Raw genomic sequence first — 12613 nt, forward strand, 5'->3', positions numbered from 1 at the left:
GATTTGAGCACTCCGTATCTCGCTAGTCTGAATTGAGATGTGCTATAAGGGTAAAAAATTTTTTAAAAAGATGCCATGGAGTCAATTTCGACTTACGATGACTCCGTGTGTTTCAGAGTAGAACTACACATAGGGTTTTAAGTGGCTGTGACCTTTTGGATGTAAGTTGTCAGTAGGTCCACCTCTGGCTGGATTCACAATGCAACCTTTCAGTTAGTAGCCAAGCACTTAATCATTTGTGCCACCCAGGGACTCCTAAGTCTAAAATACACAGTGGATTTTGAAGTCTTAGTGTGAAAAGAAAACATAAAATATTATATTAGTATTTTAATATTCATTACATGTTGAAATGAGAATGTTTTAGACATATTGAGTTAAATAAAATCTATTATTAAAATTAAGTTCACCTGTTTCCTCTTACCTTTTTTATGTGACTATTAGAAATTTTAACACTACATATAAGGCTCCTGTTAAATTTCTATTAAGGAGCCCTGGTGGTGCTCAGCACTCAGCTGCTAGCTAAAAGGTTGGCAGCTTGAAACCACCCAGCAGCTCCACAGGAGAAAGACCGGGCAGTCTGCTTCTGTAAAGATTACAGCTGAGAAAACTCTGTGGGGGAGTTCAACCCTGTCACATGGAGTCACTAGGAGTTGAAATGGACTCAGTAGCACCTAAAACAGCAACAACAAATTGTATGGCACTGACCTAGAACCAAGAACCATACCTGACACAGAGTAGGCTCTCAAGAAATATCTGTTCAATGTATAAATGATTTTCATGGATTTCCCAGACCTTCTTCTTCTCACTTGAACTATATGCCCTCTCTCTGGCTCCCTATGCCTACGGTGAATGGCTGTCATAGAGTCTCAGCTGCCATCCACCATTAGACCACCTTGCCAGCCCCTCACTCCACATATAACAGGAGATGGAAGGCCAGAGAGATGGAAGGCCGTGAGAAGAATGCACACCCAGTAAATGACAGAGCAGAGAGTGGAACCAGAATGTCCATTCCAAAGCCCAGGAACTTAAACACTACCTTGTTTGCCATTGAAGCCCTAGATTTTTAAAAACATGTCTTCATAAAGGTGGCAGAAATTCTCAGGATAAAGCAAAGTAGGTGGTCACATGGGCATCAGTCACAGCATAAGTTCTCAGGAGACTATGCCATCCCTCCCTCTGAAACCTTGAACCCAAAATTAAGGTCATCCTTAATACCAGCCACCCATTGCACTAGGAGGCATTGAAGCCGCAGCCCTTGAAGTCAGAAACCAACAGCCCTCTCATTTGGGCCATTCTATCTTGCCTTTAAAGAAAAGGGCCTTGGAGTGCCTTCATAATAGTGATAATTGTATTGAAAAAAGCCCAAAGAGTTGGCAGTGGCTCTTTGGAAGTCTCTGAAATCGTTAATATTTTTGATCCAGAGAGGCTGCCAGTTGGCACTTGCTGGATTGGTGTCTTTCTCTCAGTCCCACTAACACACACACATCCCACCACCTCCACCAGCACAACTACCACCCTACAAATGCACAGTTAGTGCCCAGGGAACTGTGTGCTAGACAGTAAAAGATTTTGTAACAATATACTTAAAAAAAATTTTTTTTTTCAATTAAATCCAAATATGAGACTTTTTTTATGAGACAGTTACATAATGCCATAAATACACACATGGAAGACTAGGGAGAAAGGCAAATGGCAGAGGCAAGGAATGAGGACAAATATACAGAAGACCATTGAAAATATAAGATAAACGTGAGGCAGTTTTTTATTCTGGTGTTGCTCACTTTCTGGAAATGGCCATAAGTTTCTGCGTTCTAGTCCTTCTTAGGATTTCAGAGCACTCTTCAGTAGCATTCATTATACCCAAGACGTGATGAGGCAGGTAGATGAGAAAAAGACAGGGGCGAGCGTTGACCTGAGACTTCACAGCGTAGCCAGGCCTTGCAGGTGACAGACACCAGTGTTCCTCAGTTGCACGCTGATGACAGGCCATTCCCTGGAGGCTTTGAGGCCAAAAAAAAAGAGAGGAGGCTTCATCCTCATTCTGAAGGATCTGAGAGTCTAATGAAGAAAACAGAACATCCATTGTTCAAGGAACTCAGACCCAAACAAGTCAACAACTAACCATATTGGACAGGGCTGTAGATATGAGTCATAGTGACTGCTGAAGACATTGGTTCTTCAGATAGTAGAACTGGATTTTAAAGGTGGAACCAGCCAACTGCTGCTGTCCCCTTGACTCAGACTCATGGAGATCTCGTGTGTGTCAGAGTAGACTGTGCTCTGCAGGGTTTTCAGTGACTGCTTTTTCAGAAGTAGGTCACCAGGCCTTTATTCTGAGAAGCCTCTGGGTGGACAGGAACCTCCAGCCTATTGGTTAACAGCACATTAACCATTTGCAGGAAGGACTGAGCCGTTCAAATTGAGGTAGGCATGGGGGTGGAGGGGGCAGTGTGAGCAGGTGGGTAAGCTGACTGACCTTGCTCGTGACAAAGGGGTGCAATGGGATCAGAGAGCACCTGGGTGGGGGTGGGACATCCTTGAGGTTGCTCTTTAGAATCAGCCTTTATGCAAGATGATAACTGAGAGACTAGGAAAAAGGAAGCAGTTTGGACCAGAAGCCATCTTTGCTGGTGACTTACTATCAGAGGCCTCTGTGCTATCTTGCTTACCCAACAATTTTTATCAGTAAAACTGTGTTTACTGTTTTCCTCTGGGCTCACACTGCATGGTGCTTTCCCAGAGCCAGAGGGATGAGCTGTGGGAACTAGGTTTGGCTGGCTTCCTGAAAGCTTTCACTTTCTGGGAGCTCCAGTTGTCTCCCTGCCATCGTGGTGAAGGTGGCACAGAGCACGAAAGTGGGACAAGTTGGAAGGATGAATTGAAATAAAGGAAATGAAACAACCTGTGAAAAACCAGCAAACGAGATGAAATCAGCAGTGAAAGTCAATGAGGCAAACACCATCTGGCCCTGAAAATGAGTGGGAAAAAAAGGACGGTCTTGCCTCCTGGGGATCTGTGCTCCCACTGGACACAGAGTCACATCCATGCTTAGCTTACCTGGGACTAGCCTGGTCTGGGGGCAACTGTTAACGTGTTTCTGCAGAGCTGGACACATGGGAAATACTTCCTTTTTCCTTGATAATATATCAGGTCATGTTTTCACCTAATGGGAACTCTTCAGCAGAAAGGAGTTAGAGTAGCTATTTTATTTCCAGAGCAGAATTCAGGTGTTTGAATGCAATGGAGCTGTCCACCAGATGGACGGATAGCTGGTTTGCATCTGACTGCTTATATTCACTCATGCATTAATCCATTCTTCCATTCGTTCATCCCTCTCTCCCTCTCCTGTTCCATCACCACTGCTTGGGTCTAGGCCTTAATATGACGCTTCTGAATACTTGCTAGAACCTTCTATCCAACTTGCCTTCCTCCCTCTGAACCCTTCTCCGTATGGCTGCCAGAGGCCTCTTTCCGAACCCCAAATCTGCTCCAATGCTCTTCTGATCTCAGCCCTTCAATGACTCTGCGCTGCTCACATGCAATGCCCAATATCTCCCATGACTGAGCAACTGCCAAATAGTCCAATCTCATCTCTTGCTGCATTACTCCCACCCCAGCCTACAATCCATCCATGACAGACTACTTATGGACCCACTAATGAGCCACATTTTTTCATGCTTTGGTGTCTTTGCTCCTGTCATTCCCTTATCCTGGAACACCTTCCTTTTTGTCTTATCCCATATTCCATTACCTACATGTCTGCTGATTCTTATATATAAAGACCAAGTGTGGTGGCCATGAAAATGTGCCATTCACATCTTCTTTTGTAGGGAGCATAATTGATAATGGCCCCAGCTTTTGCCCTTCTGTATCCACCACCATGTTCATGCCAAGGCCATGATTCCTGCAGGCTGTTCCCAGCTGATGAGTGAGCATAGCAGGGTGCTAAGGCAGGCACGTCCAGTGAGATACGAGACTCCTCCAGTGGGTAACATTGGCTCAAGGACTCCCCCATTGGTCTGGCCAAATCTTTCTTGGAGCTGCTGTACAGTCTGAGACTCTTCCTACCTTAGCCTCTTTTCTTCTCTCTCTCCTTGCACAGGTGTCACACCTACATTGTAGTCTGACAGCCCTTCCTGCCTTCTCTTGCTCCTTCACCCAGTAAATCTCTTGCATGTCTAATCCTGTCTTGGCAACTACTTTTCCACAGACCTGAACTAATATATTAATACCTTTCTTGAAGATGTTCCTAACCTCCTTCCTGTAGAACTGAGCCTTCTTTCCTTCACCTCTTCCCCTTGACCTAGTACACACTTTCATGATTGTGCCAGTAACACTTTACTGCAATTTTCTGTTTACATGCTGTCTCCATCTCCCAGCACGTGGACTCCCTAAGCCCCCTGAGGACGCTGTGCCTTGTTTGGCTCGGTAACATTGCTGCCTAGTACAGTGTCTATTATATCACAGTTGCACCATAGATGTTTATGAGACAAATGAATGATTGATCTGTTCATTTATCTAGTCCCGTTGTCTCCATGTACTAGGTGCTGAGGACAGAGAGATTAATGAAGCAGAACCCCTGCCTTTAAAGTGCTCTCAAGCTGGTTGGGAGCATTACCATGCAGATTAGTTTATCAGTGAGAATGGAATCACTGATATCAAAATGGTACAAGCAAAATGAAATAAGAACTCAGAGCAAGGCATAATTAATTCTCACTGGGTGGTGGAGGAAGGACAAGGAATCCTAGAGAAATTTGCATTTGGACTGGGCCATGTGGGACCTGCAAGATTTATACATGGGGAATATGAAGGAGGCACTTTCCCTGCTAGGAGGATGCGTGAACAAGGGCAACAGGAGATGGTGCGATAGGGCTATTCTGTTCACTTCTATTATAAAGATTTTCACATATGCACAAAAAAGGAGCAGAAGTTATTGTTGTAGCTGAGAGAGGCTTTATTTATTTGATGTTTGTTTACTCGCCTGATTCCCTGGGGTCTCCATCTGCCTGGAGCCCAGGTAACAGCTTCACCTTGTTTGTTTTTGGTAGCTTCGCGTTGTGTGTCTCCTTGACTGACTTTCCTAGCCACATTTGGCAGGTGCTGAGGCCAGGGCTGATGTCTGGAAGGCTTTGGACATTTGTCTGGACAAGCAGGAACCTTCAGTGAATGTCTCCAGCTGGCATGTCCCTGGGAAGAAGACTCTGTCATCAGTGCCCAATGGCTCCTGAGCTTGGGGCCTGGGGTGGGCCTGGGGCGAGGCGCTGGCATCATACACCCTGACCTCCTCCTTGGGCTGTTGGAAGGCATCATCTGGATGCCGGTTGAAGACCCTTGCCTAGGGATGATTTGGAAAGTGGGAGAAAAGAGGAGGAGGGAGAAAGGAAAAGGACCAACTGCCTGTGGCCTGGCTGATCCTGGCTCTGTGTGTGCCAGCTTTGCCTGCAGGTTCTTTTGGACACAGATGGCAAGCGGCCGCTCTTGAAGTTTCTGGGCTGTAGATGTACACGGTGCCTCTAGCCAGGCGACCTCTTTTGTTTTTAATTGTACTTTAGATAAAGGTTTACAGAACAAAACAGTTTCTCATCAAACAGTACACACATTGTTCCATGACACTGGTTAACAACTGTGGACATGTGAGCACTCTCCCTTCTCAACCCTGGGTTCCCTATTACCAGCTATCCTGTTCCCTCCTGCCTTCCAGCCCCTGCCCCAGGGCTGGTGTGCCCCTTTAGTCTTGTTTTTGTTCCATGGGTCTGTTCAATTTTTGGCTGAAGGGTAAACATCAGGAGTGACCTCATTACTGAGCTGAAAGGGTGTCAGGGGCCATACTTTCAGGGTTTCTCCAGTCTCTATCAGGCCAGCGAGTCTGGTCTTTCTTTTTGAGTTAGAATTTTGTTCTGCATTTTTCTCCAGCTCTGTCCAGGACCCTCTATTGTGATCCCTGACAGAGAAGTCAGTGGTGGTAGCCGGGCACCATCTCATTGTACTGGACTCAGTCTGGTGGAGGCTGTGGTAGATGTGGTCCATTAGTCCTTTGGGCTAATCTTTTCCTCATATCTTTAGTGTTCTTCATTCTGCCTTGCTCCTGAAGGGGTGAGACCATTGGAGTATCCTAGAGGGCTGCTCTCAGGCTTTTAAGACCCCAGGCGCTACTCACCAAAGTAGAATATAGAGCATATTCTTTATAAACTACGTTATGCTGATTGAGCTAGATATTCCCTGAGATCATGGTCCCCACAGCCCCCAGCCTGCAATTCGGTCCCTCAGGGAGTCTGGATATGTCTATGGAGCTACCGCGACCTTGCCTTGTGCAGCTTGTGCTGGCTTCCCCAGTATTGTGTACTGTTGTGCCCTTCACCAAAGTTTCTACTTATCTGTTGTTTTTCCATCCCGCCCCTCCCCTCCCTCGTAACCATCAAAGATTGTTTCTTTTTGTATGTAAACCTTTTCATGAGTATTTACAGCAGTAGTCTCATACAATATTTGTCCTTTTGTGATTGACTTACTTCACTCAGCATAATACCCTCTAGATTCATCCATGTTATGAGATGCTTCACAGATTCATCATTGTTCTTTATGGTTGCATAATACTCCATTGTGTGTATATACCACAGTTTGTGTTATCCATTCATCTGTTGATGGGTGTCTAGGTTGTTTCCATCCTTTTGCTATTGCGAACAATGCTGCAATGAATACGGGTATGCATATGTCTGTGTGTGTGATGACTCTTATTTCTCTAGGATATATTCCTAGAAGTAGGATTGCTGGATCATATGGTATTTCTATTTCTAGCTTTCTAAGGAAGAGCCATATTGTTTTCCAAAATGGTTGTATCATTTTGCGTTCCCACCAGCAGTGCATAAGAGTTCCAATCTCCCGCAGCCTCTCCAACATTTGTTATTTCCTGTTTTATTGATTCATGCCAGTAATGCCAGGGTGAGATGGTATCTCATCGTGGTTTTGATTTGCATTTCTCTAATGGCTAGAGATTGTAAGCATTTCCTCATGTGTCTGTTGGCCGCTTGAATGTCTTCTTTGGTAAAGTTTCTGTTCATTTCCTTTGCCCATTTTTTAATTGGATTATTTGTCTTTTTGTTGTAGAGGTGTTGGATTGTCTTGTAGATTTTAGAGATTAGACCTTTGTCTGATTTGTAATAGGCCAGGCGACCTCTTGTCTCAAGTGCGTGCTGGCATCAACAACTCCAGATCTCTGGAAGCTCTAGAAGCTGCTCCAGAAAAATCTCTGGTCTGGAAGGCCATAGCCAAAGTGAAGGTCAGAGAAGTCACTTTTGCAAGCCAACTTGGGATCCTCCTCACTACCCTTGACCCCCATCAGATCAGTAAGTCAAGTCTCAATGACAAAGCTCCTTGCTGTCAACTTTCCTTATTACACAACTATAGAAACATAGAAGCTTGGGAGTCCCCATGGAGTGCTCTCCACGCCCCAGCAGGTACCCCTTCTTCAAGCCAAAGATCTCAAGAAAGATGAGCTCAGGGTTCCTCCCGGTACATGGTACCCGTATTCTGAAAATTTTTCACATTGTTTTTAATGATTACTTAATATTTCACAGTCTGTATGTATCATGGAGTCCCTGGGTGGCATAAGCGGTCGAGGCACTCAGCTGCTAACCAAGAAGTTGGAGATTTGAGTCTATCCAAGGGAACCTTGGAAGAAAGACCTGGCAATATACTTCCAAAAAAAAATCAGCCAATGAAAATCCTATTGGAGCACAGTTCTACTCTGATACATACAGGGTAGCCATGAGTCAGTCAACTAGACTGCAACTCTTTCTTTTTTTTAGATGTACTGTAATTTTTAAAAACCACACAAATATTACATGCATTCATTCATATTGTTAAAATGCAAACAATATAAATAGAATGAAAGTTCCCCTTCACTTTCTCCAATCTCAACCTCTCCCAGAGGTAAATACCTCTAATCATTTTGGTGGGTAGCCTTCTGTATGCTTTTGGAATATGGCGTTTCAAAATTATGGGGTTTTGAGGGACTTCTACAAATCTGTAATCATTGTGCATATTGTTCTACAGATTGTATTTTTCAATTAACAATATGACTTTGAGATCTTTCCCTGTCAGTCCTCCCGGGCCTATGACATCTCCTCGGAAGCTGATGGTATCCCACCATTCAATATCTCATAGCTCATCACTTCCATGTGACATTTAGGTTTGTTCAAATTTTTCACTATTACAAATGGTACTGCTACGAACCTCATTTCCCAAGCTCTGTGCCAATGCAACATTGCTACTGTTTCTCTAGGAGCATTACAAAGAAATGGGATCCCCTGGGTTAAAGGGTATGTGTGCATTTTAAATTCAATTGACTACTACCAAACGGGCCTCCAAAGCAGCACACTAATTTATCCTCTTGCCCACAGGGTGTGGCAGATGCCCCTGAATGGCCTTCCCAGCATCCATTTTCACTTCCTTCTCCTTGGTGCCTTCCACAACCAGTAAACCAATTGCCATAAAGTAGGCTCCAACACATGGCAACTCTGTGAGTGCTAGGGTAGCACTGAGCCCCTAAGGTTTTCAATGACTGACTTTTCAGAAGTAGATTGCCAGGCCTTTCTTAGAAAGGTGCCTCTGCATGGACTCAAACCTCCAACCTTTCAGTTAGCAGCTGAGCATGTTAACTGTTTGCACCACCTAGCACTCCACCTTCCACAACGGAAGCTGAAAAAGGTAAATAATCACTTTCCCAGCCTCTCCTACAGCTAAGGGTGGCCATCTGACACATGTTTAGCAAAGCCAAGAAAGGGCTTGACTGATGCCACTCATCTGCCTTTCTTTCCTTCTTTGAGCTCTAGAAGCCCAGTTGAGACTATGAGGTTTTAAATCAACACACTAAGGATGCCAGAACGGAGAGATAGAAAGAGCACAGGTCACTAGGGGCATCTGAGCAGCTGGACCGATGCTGCCAGCCATCTACTCTGGACCTCTCATTATAAAAGAAAAACAAATCCTTAATTGTTTAAGCACCTCCCAGCTCCCACCTGCCATTCTTCCAATAGGGGTAGGTGAAGTGGTGTGGAGAGGTTTTAGGACCATTGTGTCACTGCTATAGGATCAGACCCTGACAGATAAAATTATCTTGATTGCTTATTATTAATAAGCAGGATAATTTGAGAAAAGGTCATGAGGAATGAGCAAAATGTGTTTCTTCCCTACTCTGCCAGCCTGTGCCCTCTCATCGCCACAAAATAATGAGTTCTGCTTACAGAGCACATCACTACCCTTAGCAGCTGGTTACTGTTGTATCAAACCATGCCCCTACCCCCTGTTATATGTCTTTGGATATTGTGAAAATGGCGTGGGGGCAGTGTCTGACCTCTAATTTCACAAGGAGAAGGAAAAATGAAGATCAGCAGACCAAGGCTGATTCCTACGAGGCACAGGTCAGCCATGCCTCCTCTCTCTGCCACCTTTACCAACTCTGACACCAACCATCCCTCCCACAGCACTCTCTATTTCTCTGCTGGGTTCAATTATTCATTGCAATGGCCACCCAGAACTCACAGACCACACTCACGATTGTGGGATTTATTAGGGAAGAAATAGTTACAATTCAGGCTCAGAAACACTCAAGACACAGTTCTTCCATCAGGACAGCCTCTTCCCAGCCATGCTCACAGGCACACCTCTCCCTGGCTCTAGGCCTCTGCCCAAAGACACTCAGCTTTCTCTCTCTGTAGGCCAGGAAGCCCACTGCTCTGTCTTCTGCTGCCAGGTCTCTCCTGCCACCTCTTCTGACCATCTTCAGGGTTACAGCTCTCTCTCTCTCTCTTTTTTGGTTTCCTGATTCCAGGAGCTTCTCAGCACAGGGATTCCAGGTCCAAAGGACACGTTGTCCACTCTTGGCTGTTCTTCCTTAGTGGTGGTAGGATCCTCCCTACTCTGGAATTGGCTCTTTTTTATGGCAAAACTGACCAATCCCCCTGGTGGGCCACAATTACCCTATCACCCAAGACCATGGCTAGTAAGGCCACACGAAAGTAATCAATTGCACTGCAGATGTCATGGGCAAATAGCCATAAATTATCTCATTGTCGTTGTTGTCAGGTGCCATGCATTTGTCTCCAACTCATAAATAACATAAATAACAACAAAACACTACCTGGTCCTGTTCCATCCTCACAGTAGTAGGTATATTTGAGCCCATTGTCACAACCACAGTGTCAATCCGTCTCGTTGAGGGTCTACCTCTTTTTTGCTGACCCTCTACTTTGCCAAGCGCGATGTCCTCCAGGGACTGCTCCCTCCTGATAACATGTTCAAAGTACGCGAGACAAAGTCTCACCATCCTCACTTCTAAGGAGCATTCTGGCTGTATTTCCTCCAAGACCAATTTGTTCATTCTTCTGGCAGTCTGTAGGATATTCAGTATTCTTCAGCAACACCATAATTCAAATGTGTCAATTCTTCTTTGGTCTTCTTTTTTCATTTCCAGTTTTTACATGCATATGAAGCAATGGAAAAGACGATGGCTTAGGTCAGGTGAACCTTATTCATTGAAGTCACATCTTTGAGTTTTAAGATTTTGAAGAGGTCTTTTGCTTCAGATTTGCTCAATGCAATACGTCATTTGATTTTTTGACTCCTGCTTCCATGGGTGTTGATTGTGCATCCAAATAAAATGAAATTCTTGACAACTTTGACATTTTTTCCATTTATCATGGTGTTGTTTGTTGGTCCAGCTGAAGACAGTAATGGTCTCTGTTTCAAGAGGTTGTTGGAATAGCGAGTAAGGATTTTTGTTTTCTTTATGTTGAGGCGTAATCCATACTGAAGACTATGGTCTTTAATCTTCATCAGTAAATGCTTCAAGTCCTCTTCACTTTCAGCAACGTTGTGTCATCTGCATATTGCAGGTTGTTAATGAGTCTTCCTAAAAATTCTACTGTTTTGGTGGCTCGGTGCTCTAAGGTGGTGACAGATATGATTCTCCTGAGAGACAGGGACAAGAGCTCGTAACTGTGGGGTCTTCCTAAATTTTGTGGACTATCACCAGAACCCCCAGCTTGTGGTTCTGCACCATCTACATGGAACCAGGGTCAACACTCTAGTCCCCAGATAGGATAATTGTTGACTTTTTTTTTTTTTTATTTCTAGAAGTAGAGGCTTTGACAAGACTTTATTGAATCTGGCCTTCTTCCCATAAAAATGTGATTGAACTATATTCATTGCCCTTTCAAAATTCCCCAGGGTCCAGATATAGCCAACTCTCAATTATATAAGCTTCCATTTTCTCGGATATTATCTGGACAATATCAAGAACCAGTTGTTAGGTAAACAGGTGTTTTTTTGTTTTTTTCTGTAGGTAACAAAAATAATTTATAACTATCTAGCCCAAATTTCCCCAACCTTTAAAACTTTTCCATAGGCCTCTACTACACTTAAGTCCCTGCTTTGGCCTGACCTAGATTTTCCTTAAATGGGTGTGCGTTATCCTTTGAGAGTGTAATGAAGTGGATACAATCAAAGCCAGAGTGTCTGGTTTGGAATTGTGGCTGGTGACTATGGGAAAGTTACTTAACCTCTCTACCTCAGTGTTCACATCCATAAAATGAGGACAGTAATGGTCTCTATTTCATGAGGTTGTTGGAATAGTGAGTTAATACATATGATGTATTTAATGTGGTGCCTGGCACATACTGAGACAGGGACTAGTTATCATCGTATCTCATGGCGGGGGCATACTTGTCAGTGATGTGCAGGTGAATTATCTGGCCCATTCTCTATCACTGTGTCAGACAACTCCACAGACAAGCTAGACATTTGTCTGGTGGCATGAAGGGTAGCTTGTGTATGTGGAAGGGGACAGTGGTCTCTGGTTGTCAGGGGGTACTTCTACCTCACTCCCCAGAGATGCATATAAGATTTAAAACCTCAGTTTATTCATCTCTGTATCCATAAGGTCCATTCCTCAAGGCATAGGACATTTACCATCCCTGCGGTAAGTCAAAGCTTGACCTTTTCTACTCGATAATTGACTGTGAGAACCAAAGTGTAAGTTGAGAGAAAAGGGGGACTGTCTCTTGGATGTGGAAGGTATTCCCAGGACCTTTCCAGGGGTGTCTTATTCATTCAGAAATAGTTATTGAGCACCTACTGTGTGCCAGATACTGCTCTAGGTCTTAAATATATAGTGGTCAACAAGACAGACAGGCTCCTTACTCTCTTGGAGCTTACCTCATTAATGTCCAACAAACATGTTATTCATCATTCTATTAGAATTTTCCATTAATTGCCTCTTTTTTGATACAACATATTCAGAACGATGACCCTGAATGATCACAAGATTTTGAAGCGCCTTGTGAATCGCCAAAAGGAGACATTTTGGTCACTGTTGTTTTGACGATACACATATTTTGTTGCAATTCTTATAATTTTAAAAAACTGTCCATGTAACACACCTATATTTTCCTTAAATATTTAATCGAACTAAACGACCTATTCCTAGACCACAATGACAAATAAACACCTTCACTCTACATGGAATTATTTGTTCAGTTTGTTGATTTTTCACTTGTTTGTATGCTTTCCTTGATCTCTCAGAATTGTTATGTCTTTTCTGACCCACTGGATTGTGAGC

Source organism: Elephas maximus, chromosome 6 (assembly GCF_024166365.1).
Source record: "Elephas maximus indicus isolate mEleMax1 chromosome 6, mEleMax1 primary haplotype, whole genome shotgun sequence".
Taxonomy (NCBI): domain Eukaryota; kingdom Metazoa; phylum Chordata; class Mammalia; order Proboscidea; family Elephantidae; genus Elephas; species Elephas maximus.